The sequence below is a fragment of the Hydractinia symbiolongicarpus genome, chromosome 1 (assembly GCF_029227915.1).
Source record: "Hydractinia symbiolongicarpus strain clone_291-10 chromosome 1, HSymV2.1, whole genome shotgun sequence".
In the NCBI taxonomy this organism is placed as follows: domain Eukaryota; kingdom Metazoa; phylum Cnidaria; class Hydrozoa; order Anthoathecata; family Hydractiniidae; genus Hydractinia; species Hydractinia symbiolongicarpus.
Genome location: NC_079875.1, coordinates 30786856 through 30803722, shown reverse-complemented (window position 1 = coordinate 30803722; position 16867 = coordinate 30786856).

Here is a 16867-nt window from a genome sequence, read left to right as displayed (position 1 = left end):
TACAAGCGATGCTTTATAGACTTTATCAAAGAAATTATATCCACTTTGCAAAACTCACAGACAGAAGCGCCGTATTATTATATAGACTAGTAGATTAGGCCCGTGGAAAAATCCACTTAGGCAGAAAAACAATTGAAAAGTTCTGTCATTTGAAATTTGATGACATCAGCAAATATTTCAGTATATTGAATATGCCTTTTACTAAAAAAAATAATCTGAAAATGCATAAAAAGAAAGTATATAAGTCATAATTTAACAAAAAAGTTCTTAAAATCTAACACAAAATATCAAATGTCAAATCGCATGAAATCCTCCCAACAAAACGTCAGACAAAATATGAAAAACAACGGCGTGCAAGGTGTAAAATCTAGTTAGTACAGAGTTACAACATTGACAGTAACAACCCAGACAGTTACGACAACAATAATAATAATGTCAGAAATAACACATCTCAAATATGTATACATCTTATTATGTGATTATATGGAAAACCTTCAATATATTAATCTGAAATGTCGAAAAGAAAGGCTTGCAACAGTAAGCACAGATCTATGAAATAAGTTCTTTATGCATTTTAAACATTGTCTTTTCCCTAAATGCTTATACAACAATACAACCTGAACAATATCAAAAAGCCAAACTTAAACAAACACAAAACACCAAAACACAAAAAGTTAAACTTTGAAAAATCATTTATTCGGTTGCATACCATCATCTCCCGCAAAAATATGCACAAAATGTAAAAATTAACCAGTTATCAAAACAATTTTTTGTCTAATGATCCGTACTGACTTTACCAAACATTTTAAACTGAATTGTGGAAAAAGCAATGAGCAAGGATTAAATTTCAAATCAACAAAATGATTATTTTGAAAACATTGTATATATATATGGTCCTTCCTCACAAAAGTTTACAATAAATGAAGAACACAAAGGTTTATGAGGAGCAAATCAAAATATGAACAAAAATCAGTTCAATTGGCATGTTCTATATTGTCTTCACCCATAAAATCTTCCACAAAATTGATATGAAACCCATCAAATTTAACTCAGAAAATACAGTCATTTAAGTGCATACAAAAATACAACTTGCAAAGTGTAGAATATCAAATCATTATTTTTAGTATATATACTTGCATATGGTCCTCCCTCACAACAGTTAAACAGTTTCAGTCTGAACATTCAGTAATTTTTTATCATCACCAAATATTTATTTTCGTAATTACATAACAGAAGTTTAACAGGATGTCAACAACAAAACAATAAGACTTACTCCAATTAACGCACACACTTTAGTTTTACAAAATCATTCCTCTTAAAGTAAAATTTGCAGAAAACGTAAGAAAAATTATTCCTCACACTACCCTAAAAGTCTTTGAAAGATTTTGTGGCTTGTTACATCCTAATTCGTGCTGAAATAAGATCCCTTAGTTTGACTACTAAGGTGGATATAAATAGCTAAAAGAGGAATAACAACATTAATCATCAGTTAGCTAGCTAGGTTTAGATATGGAGCTTGAAGGTAACATTAGATAAGACAGATACCCAGTTAATTAGTTAAACTGGGAAGACGCATATAGCCAGCTAGCTATTTATGCTTAGTAAAACACATATAAAGAGAAACAATAACAATATAAAAATTATGACATTTGCAGTAAGTTCAACAAAATAAAAAGTTTCGCTACACATTTGTTTGATAGCCAGGTAAGAGCTTTTTATGTAGCATTTTGAATTTTAGGACAAATACATTAGTTACGCAAAACATTAATTATGCAAAAAAGTGTAAAAAAATATGTTAGATTTTTTATAAAAAACGCGGTAAAAGAATTTGAAGCTTTTAAGTGACTTTTTCGTGGCAAATGCGAGTCTGCCTGACACGTAACTCTAGCGACATAAAAACATATATAACGTCTAAAAATATATAAAAAGTTCTTACTATTTGTGAATCCAAGTCTACTTTAAACCCAAGCTTTCATTTTCTACTTCTAATTTTTCTTTACTACTTCTAGCTCCACTCTTCACTTTCGAAGTAACTTCTTGTGGCTTCTAACTTTACTTTTGTACTTCTATGTTCACATAAAAAATATATAAAGAAGAACAAAGTGTAAAACCAATTGGCAAATTTTTTAGGCTAATTAGTCAAATTAGAAATACAAAAACAAAGTTTGAGTCATAATTCATGTTAAAACAACAACAATCAATTTAACAGTTCATTTTATGTCAATTTTTGCACTAAATTTGCAACACAAAATACAAATTCTAAATAATTCCTATGGTTTTCCTCAAAAGTTTAATCAAAATATAAAAGATGAGAGGTGAACGACAAAATCAAAGTTTGCCGAATTTAATTATTTTCGTATATATATGTCTATTGATATATGCCCTTTATAACAATATTTCAATGCAAAATGTGAAAAAGAAAAACAGTTTGCAACAAAATCAGTTATTCTGATGATATTGCATACACTTTTTCTCCACAAAAATGTAAAAAAAAGAATGGTTCTAGGAAATACTTCTGATTCAACAAAAATCAGTATTTGTATCTTGTACTCATTTATGTTGAACAGAGTCCTGCCCAGTAAGAATTTATACAAAATATCAAAAAAAAACACAAGTTTTTGCGGTGTTGTACTCCCTCAAAAAAGTTGAAACTTTTCTTAATTAAGACAAAATGTCATAAACATAAATGTCATAAAATCGTTTCGTCATATTGCATGTAACCGATGTATATAAGTCACACAAAATGTGAAAAATACATTATTTGCTTAAAAACAGTCCTTAAACTATTCTTAAATATTATGTAATACTTTTTAAAAGTTGTTGTGGCTTGTTAATTTAAGCTAAAATGTCAAATGAAATAAGTTACAGCCACATTGTACATAATGGCGGCAAGGCGTGCGGACGTGTTTTGCTTGCTCCTGTTGTTCATTTTTATTTATACATGTTTTTGCATCAGAAAAAGTTGCTTTTGTCAACCAGATGGGATCAGTATCACTATTACTGGTTTGTGTAAAGAACAAGAAGAAACATTCGTTTATTCGTCACTGTTTGCAGTTAGATCGAAGTCCATAGCTCGATACAGAAAAAGAAGTTTGATTTGTTTGTTATTACTGGCTTGCGGAGATGTCGAAAGTTGTCCAGGACCGCAATATGAACAGATAAAATCGTTTACAAACATGAAAGGTATAAAGTTCTTACACCAAAATATCAGAGGAATTTTTCATAACATGGCAAATCTTACTGCATTATTATCTTATGAAAATCGTATAGACATTTTGACATTATCTGAAACTCACATCGAAGCACAGAGTGGGTTTGATAACAACGATTTATACACAATACCGGGGTACAACTTCATTTCACGTTGTAGAGAAATTGGGAAAGGTGGAGGTGTGGCCACTTATATATCGGAACAATTGACATGGAAAAGGAGGGAAGATCTAGAGGTGAATGACATTGAATGTATCTGGCTCGAAATTTTTCCGAAAAACGCAAAAAGTTTTCTTATATGCTGTATGTATAGACCCCCTGACTCATCTCTATATCTGAATTCTCGTTTTAACGAAATTTTAAGAGAAATGTTAATAGCTGTTAATAAATTAACACTAGAAACAATCATTATGGGCGATGTTAATGTGAATTATTTGAAACAAGGTGATCATCGTGAAATCAAAGATATATTCAAATTGCAATCATTTGTACAGCTCGTAAAAAAGCCCACGAGAATAACGCAAGACACTGAAACATTAATTGATGTGATATTTACTAACAAAAGTTCGACGATCTCCCACACGGACGTTCTACCTCTGAGTCTGAGTGATCACGATTGTATTGGTTGCGTAAGAAAAGTTAACCATCAAAAGTTTAAATCGCGCACCACACGATGTCGAAATTACAACAAATATGACCCTGAAAAATTGAACACAGACATAAATAATCATGATTGGCAACCTATGTATGAAATGAGTTCCGTGGAAAGTTCCTGGGAATATTTTAAAACAACAGTACATGCTATAATCGACAAGCACGCTCCCGTTATAACCAAAATGGTAAAAGGACGTTCCTGTCCGTGGTTGAGTGCTGAAATTAAGAAACATATGAACAATCGAGATAAACTCTTGAGAAAGGCACGAAAAACGAAGAAAGCGTCAGATTGGTGTTTGTACAGACAATTAAAAAATATTTGTAACAACAAAATTCGAGTTGCAAGAAATGGTTATCAGAAAAACTTGTTAGTGGAAAACCGGCATAATCCTCGTAAGTTTTGGAAAACAATCAAAAGCATATTTCCTGCAGGAAAGTCATCATCTCCAACAAATAGTGATCAGCCGGATGCAGCTGAGAAACTTCTTTACGCTAACAAATTTTGTCGATACTTTTCAGATTGCGCTAGAAAATTGAAGGACGTCGCTTTTCCATTACGAAACCTTATATGGAGATATACCGCAATAGTTTCGACCAGGACTGATAAACTCTTTCATTTTCATTACGTCACGAAAGTGTTTGTCGAAAAAGAATTAAAATCTTTGAAGAGAAAGAAAGCCACCGGTGCAGATGACATACCACCGGGTGTTTTGAAAGATGCTGCTACACTCCTTTCTCAACCATTAGCATTCATTATAAACCTGTCGCTGCGTACCAGTACAATACCGTCGGACTGGAAAATCGCAAAAGTTACGCCACTTTTTAAGGGAGGAAATTCATCTGAAGAAACAAACTATCGACCTATCTCAGTTCTTCCTATAGTTTCCAAGATTCTAGAACGTGCTGTTCATCACCAATTAATTGATTATCCAGAATCAAATAACTTACTTTCTCGAAATCAATTTGGGTACCGTCGAAAACGATCAACGGAGATGGCGACTACGTTATTAACGGACAACATCAGGAAAGAAGTAGACAGTGGCAATCTAGTTGGTGCAATTTTTGTTGACTTGTCAAAAGCATTTGACACTCTTAGTCATGGATTATTACTGTCAAAATTATGTTCTTATGGTATTAAAGGAATTGCTTTGAATTGGTTCTCAGACTACCTCTTCAATAGAAAGCAGTATTGCGTAGTAAACAACGTAGCATCCGAAGAGAAAAGTATTGTCTGTGGTGTACCACAAGGATCCATCTTAGGATCTATCTTGTTTTTACTTTATTTCAATGACTTTGAAGAGTGCGTTAAATATTTTGAAGTCATAGAGTTTGCAGATGACACGGTGTTATATTTTGCGAGCAAACGGTTACAAGACATCGAAGACAAGTTCAATTACGATCTCGAGAAGATAGCCGAATATCTCAAAGATAACGAATTAGTAATAAATCTCAGAAAAGGAAAGACCGAGTCAATGGTATTTGGAACTAAAAAACGACTCTCGATGTATTCACGACAAATGAATTTATATTACAATGACGTTCCAATATCTTCAACTACACATTATAAGTATCTTGGTACTGTTTTGGATCCATCTTTGAACATGAACGAAAACTTCAACACGATTTACAAAAGAGCTTCGAACAAGCTACGTTTGTTAAGTTCACTCAAAATGGGTCTTACTGCGGATGCTGTTAGAAAGATCTACACAGCTATTATTTTACCAGGATTATCCTATTGCAGTAACGTTCAGCTCAAATTCAGTGATACTCAAATAAAGAGACTCGAATCCATTGACAATCGTGCTAGAATTCTGACTCAACAAAATGTTCCTGAGATCAGAAAAGAAATTGAAAAACGAGCTGTGCTGTTTGTTAAAAAATGTTTGGATGGTAATGTCTGTGATAACTTTCAAGACTACTTCACTGTGAAGCGTCATCAAAGAACAACAAGAAACAACGGTTTTCTTTTATTTATACCTAAAGTGAAATTAGAATTTGCAAAGGGAAGCTTCTTTTCAATGGGTGTGAGTTTATTCAACTCTTTACCCATTGGAATTAGGCAATGTGAAATTTTTGAGGAATTTAAAGCTTTGTGTCAAGCACATTTTGTTTGATAAGTGTATTTGTGAGTGTGTTTTCCATACAGCCTGGTTTAGCTTTTGACACAATCTTTTTGAGTTTTGTGTTAACATTCTTTTTCAACTGAGGACTCTATATAGTGCACCGTTTTGTGACAGTTTCTTAGTTTGTTTCCCTGTTTTTCTCGATATAGTCTTTCTCTCTTTTTGTCTCTCATTTTATTCCGTACAAATATACATAATCTTCACATTACATATTTACTTTTTATCTATTGTATATAACCATTTTAAATGAATTTTAAATGAATTTTAAATGAATATTAATATTTTTAACATTTTATTTTCAGGACGCATATTTATAACAGTGTTTTATATACTGACATGCAAATCCTGTATAAACATTCGTTAAATAATAATAATAATAATAATAATTCTTAGCGAAGACCACTAAGATAACACTACGGTAGCTAGCTTAGCTACATGTAAAAAGCAACATAAAACTGAAGCAAACATAAACTAGCTACAGCAGCTAATAGCTGGTCAGTTGAATATAAACCGGAGACTTAGCTAGGTATAAAGAACATGGCTACATATTTATAAAGTCCGAGCTAGCTAGCTATTAGGTCGTTGTTGGTGTGGTTGGTTTTATGATGCTAGCTAACAAACATGTCTCGCATCAATATCATCAAAACTGAAAAAAAACATAAACAAACCTTACAGAAACCTTTCTATACTTCATTTATATACCATGCCCCTTTTTAAATGCTTTTGTAAAGATTTATTTTGAAGGAAAGAGTAGAAAATGCTTAAAAAGAACAGCCATCTATTTTGCAAACACAATTTCCGTTACTTTGTGCTAGAACTTCATTTAACAAACCACACAAAACTCGTGGCTTTTCTCGACAAAGAAGACATATTTTTTTCGGTAACATCAAAGATTTTTTTCGGCAACTTCAAAGAAAAATAACCACATCAACTTTGCCTGTCACAGACACACGGAAACACTTAGCGTATTATTATAGAGATTAAAGTCAATCCTTTAATCACACCCTTTAATGCGCATGGCTCTTTCTGTGATTTTTTTTGTAAACGCCCTTTAGAAAGGCATTTATGCGGAACATAATGTGAATCAATCTTGCATTACCCCTACAATTGACAATGATATATATAATATGGCTGATAATGTAGATGTTATGTGAAAATTAAATGTTTTCTATCAGCAAACAAAAAAATAATATATACCAAAATTCATGAAACTTTCCCCTCTTTTGAACGCACTGTCCTCCTCCTCTATAAATTGAAAAACGCTTCAGGAATTTGTTTGATGCATTATGAGCAATGGAGTGTACCTGCGTTAGACCTTGGAGGAAAGAATACGGAAGGAGAAACAACTTTATTTCTCTGTATGCTTTAAATGTAATGAATTTTCTATTGTTTTTAATTACAAAAGAATCAGTGCGTGAGGTGCTCGACCGAGTCTTTTTCGCCAAAAAAATATGATCAAATTCCATTTTCTCCTTCAATAGGGGCTAACTTTTTTCTATTGAAATCTGAGCGTAACACGCTCCAGGCACGTGAAATTTGTATGGAAAGTGTACCTAATATAAGTCGGTAAACATTGTTGTTAAAAACTTCAACAACATGTTTGAAAAAAAGCGTTTAACCGTGATATTAACCTATTTTTACAGGCTCGAGTATACCACTTTGATCATGAAAAACAATATAGATAGATATGCGCTGGACGAGTGCTGACAAAATGTGTGCTGGATTAATGTTTATTCTAACTAAAGAAATAAGTTCTTATAACAGAACGTCGTTTTAAAACGAGATATAAACTTTTTCTTTTTGTTTACGAAAGTGTCGAGCATGTGCTTCTTCGCTAATTATGTTAATATAAGAACAAAAGAAATTTTACCGATTTCAATATGGCTTCTTGTTTTGATAATATATTATCAAGAGAGCGCTCCACAGCTTCGCCAGCTGGGCGAATTACTGGAAATCAAAGATTTATATAGTTTAGTATATCGTTTAGTTGTGAGCGCATGTAACATAGAACTGACGACATATTTTATAAAGTACCTAGTTTTACTTATAATTCTTACTAAAAACGGCTGTTTCCATAGCCAATACCATACACTATTATGGAAGATCATAAAGTTTATGTACAAAAATTGTGTCGTGTTTGTGGTATTAAAATAAAGACAGATAAGAAATATGGTTATCCAAAGTTATGCTCAGACTTTGCTGAAACTTTGGAGGGGTGTTATAAAATCAACGTAAGAGAAGAGGATAGTGATATATACCCAAAAAAATTATGTAGTAGTTGCGGTCGAAGAATTCGAAGGTTAATGGTAAAATCGGAGGTAAAACCAAAAGTTGAAAATACTGCAGTTTTTCACTGTGTGTTAATGAAGAGTCTACTGAAAAAAACGATTTTCATATCACAAAATTGGACAAATTGATGATGGAAAAAGGATTCACAGTCCTAAATGTTGAAAATAAAAAACGAGTTTTTATATTTCCAGAACAATTAGAATCAGGAACAATTGTAAATAAATTTTCGATCACAATTAACCTTGGCCATACATGGCCTTGTTTTGTCTATGAACGTGTAATAGAAAATTCAGTGCTGAGAAAGTTTGGATACCCTATAACATTATGCAATGACAATTTAGAAACCTTTGTGTCCTTATGGCAAAATACCACCAATTGCTACGGAATTGGAGACTTTTCAGATGTTCTGGATAGACGCTTTGAGTTTCGGGAGCTGTTTAACAACTATTCAGATGGCTTACCATTTGCTAAGGTTGAAACCCATACAATGGTCAGGTCATCTAATACATACAAAAGAAATACAGATTTGTGAAAATTGCTCTCTTGTCAGAAAGAAGCTGCACACAATTCGTAGCAGACAACCAATTAATGATAAAAATCAACCATTGAAAAGTAACATAAGGTATCTATCTCGTGATGATTTGGAAGACAGGTACAGTTTGATCGTATATGTCAAAAATATATTAATATGAGAATTTCTATGGTTTGTTATAAAAAGATCTGAAGCACACGTTTTAATTATTAACAGTACAGAGACAGATCGTGATATACCTGCCCAAACATGAATTTTATATGGATGCTTAACCTTGGGCTTCGCAAAAGAATGTCTTCGACGGAAACATACTTTGGAGTGTCGTTACATCCAAATGCTACTTTCGTCAATGAATATGACATCGTCGAAATCTTCTTTTGTTGCAATGCATTCCAAGGCAAAGTTAAGTCGCATTTCACAATTGATTGGGTACTACTACACAACTCGACAGTCCTACACAACTTCCAGCACAATTTAACAACAACGTTCCCACATATCCTTTACAGTTTAACAATGCCTTCCCTTATCAGATGTTTCCGCCTCAATACCCAACTTTTTCTAATAATCCTTTTGCCATAAATCCACCATCTGCAATAAATCAACGATGCCCACAAAAACCATTCTCCCTACCTGACGACGTCATTCGATACGAATACAACCAGTGTGGTGGAAAAATAGGCAATTTCGCCACAAGAATCATAAATTAAGCCATACCTGTCGAAGAAAGAAAGGGGCGAAATGTATATGGCATGCATAAAATAGTCAACGGGAAATTGCTACACAAAGATCTGTTGGATCGCGAAAAAGTGAACTTCGTTAAACATGTTCCATTTAATTATTTCGACGTTTCCATACAACAACAAAAACAAGCATGGAGTACTGCTGTAAATTCAATGAATATCTACGTAGACCAAAACTAAACAATAGCGAACTAATATAAACTCACGATATATTTTATTTTATTATTTTGTAAAACTAACTTATTTACTATTTAATATAAACTCAATATATTTTATCTTAATATTTTGTAAAACTAACTTTTTATTATATAACATAAGCTCACAATACATTTTGTCTTATTATTTTGTAAAACTAACTTTTTTATTTAAAATATGTATAATTTGTTGCTACAAAATTTCGTTGTCAATCCAAATAATCAATTCCATCATGACTGACTTTGTAAATAAGCATCTTTCGTTTGTTCGCGCATTTAATCGTCTTAATTTTATTTGTAAACAATTTTCTTATCACCATATGCCAGTCTTGAACGCAATTGCTGCAAATGGACTGAATAATATGAAAGTGGTTGAAAAAGTCAAATTATTATTCTTTATCATCTAAATTAAAGAACAAAGCATATCACAGATAACATTTTCAAGCAACCATCGGTCATCCCTGTTCCCGTTTCTATTCCTATCTTTTTTTCTGGCGACAGAGTATAACCAAATTTTAAATATGGCCGGGAAAATGAGATCGCAAGGGTTTACACATACAATATTTATCAAAGTAACTTTATATTAAAATACTATTTCTAATTCAACTCCGATGACTAATTTTATAATGTAATATTTAATTACTGCAATTAAAAATTTCAAGAGTTCGCGCAAAATAAATTGCTAAAAATTAATCTTGTAACCTATTGTGATTAAAAACAATCGATCGCGTGGGGTCATTGTTTATCAGCGAGGCAATTATTTTCTTAAAAAACAAAAGCTATTGTTCTGTTTAACTAGTCATGCGAGTTTTGCGTCCGCGGTAGATTACATTGAGACTGCACTGTATATACACGAATTCATGCTTAGTCAACAATTTACGTAACTTTAGTTGAGTGATACCATATATCTGGCAGTCAGGGTCAATAATTTTTCACAGTTTTATTTAGAAAAATGGAAATAATAGATTATTCGTAGCCCTGTTAAACTTGTTCGTCTTCACATATTTCGAGGCATCTTATATCCAAACAAGACTTACTACAAATTTTCAATAGGAGCACTTAGTATATAGTTTTGCTACACGATTGTTTGTATTTGCGTAATTAAGCAAATACGGTCAAATTCCCTTAGATTAAATACTTTCGCTTGTTACAATGTACTTTAAGGGTCAACTGTTCTCCAATGGTGTGTAAAATTCTGAAGCGCCCAAAACGCTAACGCGCTTGCTAAAACTTTAAACGACGCTATCCAGAAAGTACATGACGTTAAAACAAGTAAAAGTAAATGACATGAACCGGCAGTTCCAGTGGAGAGACACCTCCTTTTTTTTCTTTCTGTCTTAAAAGGCATTGCGATGTAGTTACCCTATCCCCCTGTGTATCAAATTGGCTCAACATTGCCAATCAGTGAGCAAGACTTTTACTTAAAGACAGATAGATAGATAGATTTTCATATTTTACATGGCTAGCCTCACAAATATCGAGGGATATACCCTGCTATTATTTCCAGGAGGCGCCATGGCTTAGATGGATAGCCCTAGAGTATTTAATGCTCATTTTGAGCTACGCAGACCCAATTGGTAGGACCCGCGCTCTACTAGACAACTCCCGGCAACATCCAACATGGCTTGAGCTAACCCAGGGCTATGGTAACATTCACTCGCTCATGTTGTATCGCTGTCAAGAGGAATTGAACCCCGGTCTCCCGCACAGAGTACCTGTGATTCTCTGACCACAAAAGTACACCACCAAAAGGTACTTATGCTTACGGAAAGCTTCTTCTTTGTGGCTTCTTATGTAAATAGTTTTTGCTTTTTCTTATCTACGAATTCGTAATGAATTCCTTTGGAATTTATCCGGTAAAGGATATTCACTGTAATAAGTTATATTTATTTTATGCACTGAAACTCTTGTTTTTATTGTCTCTAAACTGTAGCTGTTTTTATCATTGTTTTGTGTAATGTTTTCTGTTGTATTCAAAGTTTGTTCTTCTTTGTTCCTCTGTACTGTGTTACTTTAATGTTAGTCAAAATGGTCATCGTATAATTTGCCAAACCCTTGCAACAAGAAGGATTTTGGATTATTTCTGAATCTTTAGAGTGTATAACCTCTACATAGCCATAACCACCTGTCTTAGACAAGTATTATCATTACAGCTTGCTGTTTTGTCACCTCTATCAATCGCCATGTTGAGTGACAGGCAGCCGGCCAATGATTTTGCATATACTAAATGGCCGGCAGTTAAGAATATTTACATCTCTTATGCCGGTCAATGATTCTTTTTATACTAAATTGCAAGATAGTAAATGCTAAACTCGTTGCTCTAAACCAAAAGTTCGAAGCGCCCGAGAGCGAATTGGCTATTTACAAAGCAGTTAACAATGGTTTTAGAAACCAATTTGTGTCTGGATAAATGAGCAATTCTCAGGAAGAGAATGTCGATTTTTGTTGAAATACCCAAGAAAGTTTCATAACTCATGACAAATTTGTTAAATTTGTTGACTGCTGCGATTCGCTGTGCAGTTGATATAGCTCTGTAGTTGTAAAAAATGCAATGTAATTATGCACCAAAACCGTCTCCAGGTCATACAACCTTTTAATTAAATGTCCTGAAAAGGACTGTTACAATAATTTAACGTCTTGATATATATCATCCATCACTTTTTACGTTTCATCCTAGCTTGAAGTTCTTCGATTCAATTTAATTCCAAACCACCTAATTATACAGAATTCACACACCTTTCCCAAAGACATCAATTTTAACTTTCTCATCTTATTCACCTCGTCTTGGATCAATTTGATGATCTCTTACAAAGTTAACTTGCCAATACCTTTGCTTCTCCTGACCATAGAATTAGTTGATTTGTTGTTATTTTGTGTGTAATCTGCTGGTTGATTAACTAAACCACACGCTGTTCTGGTGGAAGCCAGCGTAGGTGTTCATATATGTTCTTTATACTGATTCATGTGTTCAATAAACTCCACGTATATCCGATCATTTACTACGTAGGTTTTTAAATGTTTCATCAAAATCCTGTTTGGTTAAGCAATTCATCAAACCCTTTATCTTTGTCCAGCCCACTTTCTTTCCAAATATTTCATCAATATAAGGCGTACAGTACGCCTTACGCAACGTACGCAATACCCAGGCCAAAACACTTTCAGCACGTCCTTCATTTGGATGCTAGATAACAAGTGCTTTGCGGAATTGAACGTTGCAATGAATATATCGTATAAATTTTTCTTATCGTCTGTTGCAAATGCTATCAAGTTTTTTAAGCTTGGTAGGAATCTTATCATATATGAAGGCAATGTAAAATATTAACGTTGGAATGAATTAGCATTGGTACCAACATAACTGGATGATCATTTGTACCATTTTGTACTGGAAGTGGGTGCTTGAAGGCTGTTATAGTAACATCGACACCCAGAACACTCCAACAACGACTTCTAGTGCAAAACCTGACGATGTCATTTAATTTGGTTTCGGTCACTAGGAATATTGACACTTCTGGCACCGTTCTCATCACTAATCTGTAAGTTTGTTTGTGTCAACAATGAAGTCGACTTTGTATTTAACATAAACTGAAGTAATCATGCAAACTACTTTAACAGGTATTTTCTGCTCTAGCAACAGCTTTCTTTACCACTTGTTGTTGTAGTAGCGTACCGTAATGCTTCGAATAAACGTCCGGGGCGTTTATTAAATTTTTTGAAATTTTAGGGGGCGTTTGCGTTTATTAATTTTTTTGCACTTTTCTTTTTTGCAGTTTTTAAGGATACAACAACTTTACAATATATGTAGTTCATCGTCATCTTCGTCAATAATATTGAAGTCAGGCGAAGCATCAGCCACATCTTCTGTTATCTCGGATGGATTTTTATCTAAATCCATATCGGCGAAATTCAACATTTGATTTTTCAGTAATTCTTTTTTCCCTTGTTTGAAACAAGAGATCAGTTCATCCTGTGAACCGTCAATCGCCAACGCTAAGCCACACAATTTCATTGATTTCGCCAATGTTTCATTCGTTACATTCTCCCATGATTAAATCACCCATTCCACAATCAATCTTCTAGGGACAGGTTTCATGTTTCCAGCTTCGGTATAAGCATGCTTTCCATTTGCAAGCCAATGGTCATAAAATTCTTGTATCTTCCCTTTGAATGGCTTATTCCAGGAAACATCGGGGGCTTGAATATACTTGGTACATCCACCTGGAACAATGACAGTTTCGATTTTGCCATTTGTCAATGCTTTCCTAACCTCATCCGTTAAGTGAGCTTCAAAAGAGCTACAATACTGGCCAAAACTATTGGAATTTAGCTGTCCTTCCCCCCCTACCCCCATACACAATGTTGATTTGTGTTAAATTTTGAGCATTCAAGGAACAGCCAAAGCCAAAGTCAACACTGTTTAAGGGGGGGAGGGGGCAGGTTTCTTTAGTCCAACAAGAAGGAATTCCATTATATATTGGCCAGGATTGTCTGAGAGAAATATGAATTATATACAGTTCAGTAGGGGGTGTACATTTTCAAAATAAGACATCTACCAAGCACAGAGCTACCACAGCACATCAGCCAGCCTTGTTAGCCACCATTTTTTGATCTGAAACATGTGCAGCCTCTTTTTCAAAATCGCAGCCTCATTTCCATGTCAAAATGTAAACAAACCAAAAAAACAGGCTGGCTGCACCAAAAACACATATAAAAATCTATTTTTTATTATTTGACGGTTCACGCCCGTGAACCGTTGAATTTTAAAAAAGAATTATCAAATATATTTTCTATAATTTTGACGGTTCACGCCCCTGAACCGTCAATTTCTAAAAAAGGTCGAATATAAGAAAGACATATAAAAATATAATTTTTATTATTTGACGGTTCATGCTCGTGAACAGTCAATTTCTAAAAAAGAATTATTGAATATACTTCTTTAAAATTTCACGATTGACGCCCGTGAACCGTCGAATATAAGAAATAATACTGTTTATATGCTGACAGTCCATGTCTGTGAAAAAGATATATACAGACCAAAACATAAAAATAAGATTTTGTGTTAATACCTTCAAAAAAAACTAAGTCTCAACAGCAAGAATATGCAGACAATACTGGCCAAAACTATTGGAATTTAGCTGTCCTTCCCCCCCTACCCCCATACACAATGTTGATTTGTGTTAAATTTTGAGCATTCAAGGAACAGCCAAAGCCAAAGTCAACACTGTTTAAGGGGGGGAGGGGGCAGGTTTCTTCAGTCCAACAAGAAGGAATTCCATTATATATTGGCCAGGATTGTCTGAGAGAAATATGAATTATATACAGTTCAGTAGGGGGTGTACATTTACAAAATAAGACATCTACCAAGCACAGAGCTACCACAGCACATCAGCCAGCCTTGTTAGCCACCATTTTTTGATCTGAAACATGTGCAGCCTCTTTTTCAAAATCGCAGCCTCATTTCCATGTCAAAATGTAAACAAACCAAAAAAACAGGCTGGCTGCACCAAAAACACATATAAAAATCTATTTTTTATTATTTGACGGTTCACGCCCGTGAACCGTTGAATTTTAAAAAAGAATTATCAAATATATTTTCTATAATTTTGACGGTTCACGCCCGTGAACCGTCAATTTCTAAAAAAGGTCGAATATAAGAAAGACATATAAAAATATAATTTTTATTATTTGACGGTTCATGCTCGTGAACAGTCAATTTCTAAAAAAGAATTATTGAATATACTTCTTTAAAATTTCACGATTGACGCCCGTGAACCGTCGAATATAAGAAATAATACTGTTTATATGCTGACAGTCCATGTCTGTGAAAAAGATATATACAGACCAAAACATAAAAATAAGATTTTGTGTTAATACCTTCAAAAAAAACTAAGTCTCAACAGCAAGAATATGCAGACAATACTGGCCAAAACTATTGGAATTTAGCTGTCCTTCCCCCCCTACCCCCATACACAATGTTGATTTGTGTTAAATTTTGAGCATTCAAGGAACAGCCAAAGCCAAAGTCAACACTGTTTCAGGGGGGGAGGGGGCAGGTTTCTTCAGTCCAACAAGAAGGAATTCCATTATATATTGGCCAGGATTGTCTGAGAGAAATATGAATTATATACAGTTCAGTAGGGGGTGTACATTTTCGAAATAAGACATCTACCAAGCACAGAGCTACCACAGCACATCAGCCAGCCTTGTTAGCCACCATTTTTTGATCTGAAACATGTGCAGCCTCTTTTTCAAAATCGCAGCCTCATTTCCATGTCAAAATGTAAACAAACCAAAAAAACAGGCTGGCTGCACCAAAAACACATATAAAAATCTATTTTTTATTATTTGACGGTTCACGCCCGTGAACCGTTGAATTTTAAAAAAGAATTATCAAATATATTTTCTATAATTTTGACGGTTCACGCCCGTGAACCGTCAATTTCTAAAAAAGGTCGAATATAAGAAAGACATATAAAAATATAATTTTTATTATTTGACGGTTCATGCTCGTGAACAGTCAATTTCTAAAAAAGAATTATTGAATATACTTCTTTAAAATTTCACGATTGACGCCCGTGAACCGTCGAATATAAGAAATAATACTGTTTATATGCTGACAGTCCATGTCTGTGAAAAAGATATATACAGACCAAAACATAAAAATAAGATTTTGTGTTAATACCTTCAAAAAAAACTAAGTCTCAACAGCAAGAATATGCAGACAATACTGGCCAAAACTATTGGAATTTAGCTGTCCTTCCCCCCCTACCCCCATACACAATGTTGATTTGTGTTAAATTTTGAGCATTCAAGGAACAGCCAAAGACAAAGTCAACACTGTTTAAGGGGGGGAGGGGGCAGGTTTCTTCAGTCCAACAAGAAGGAATTCCATTATATATTGGCCAGGATTGTCTGAGAGAAATATGAATTATATACAGTTCAGTAGGGGGTGTACATTTTCAAAATAAGACATCTACCAAGCACAGAGCTACCACAGCACATCAGCCAGCCTTGTTAGCCACCATTTTTTGATCTGAAACATGTGCAGCCTCTTTTTCAAAATCGCAGCCTCATTTCCATGTCAAAATGTAAACAAACCAAAAAAACAGGCTGGCTGCACCAAAAACA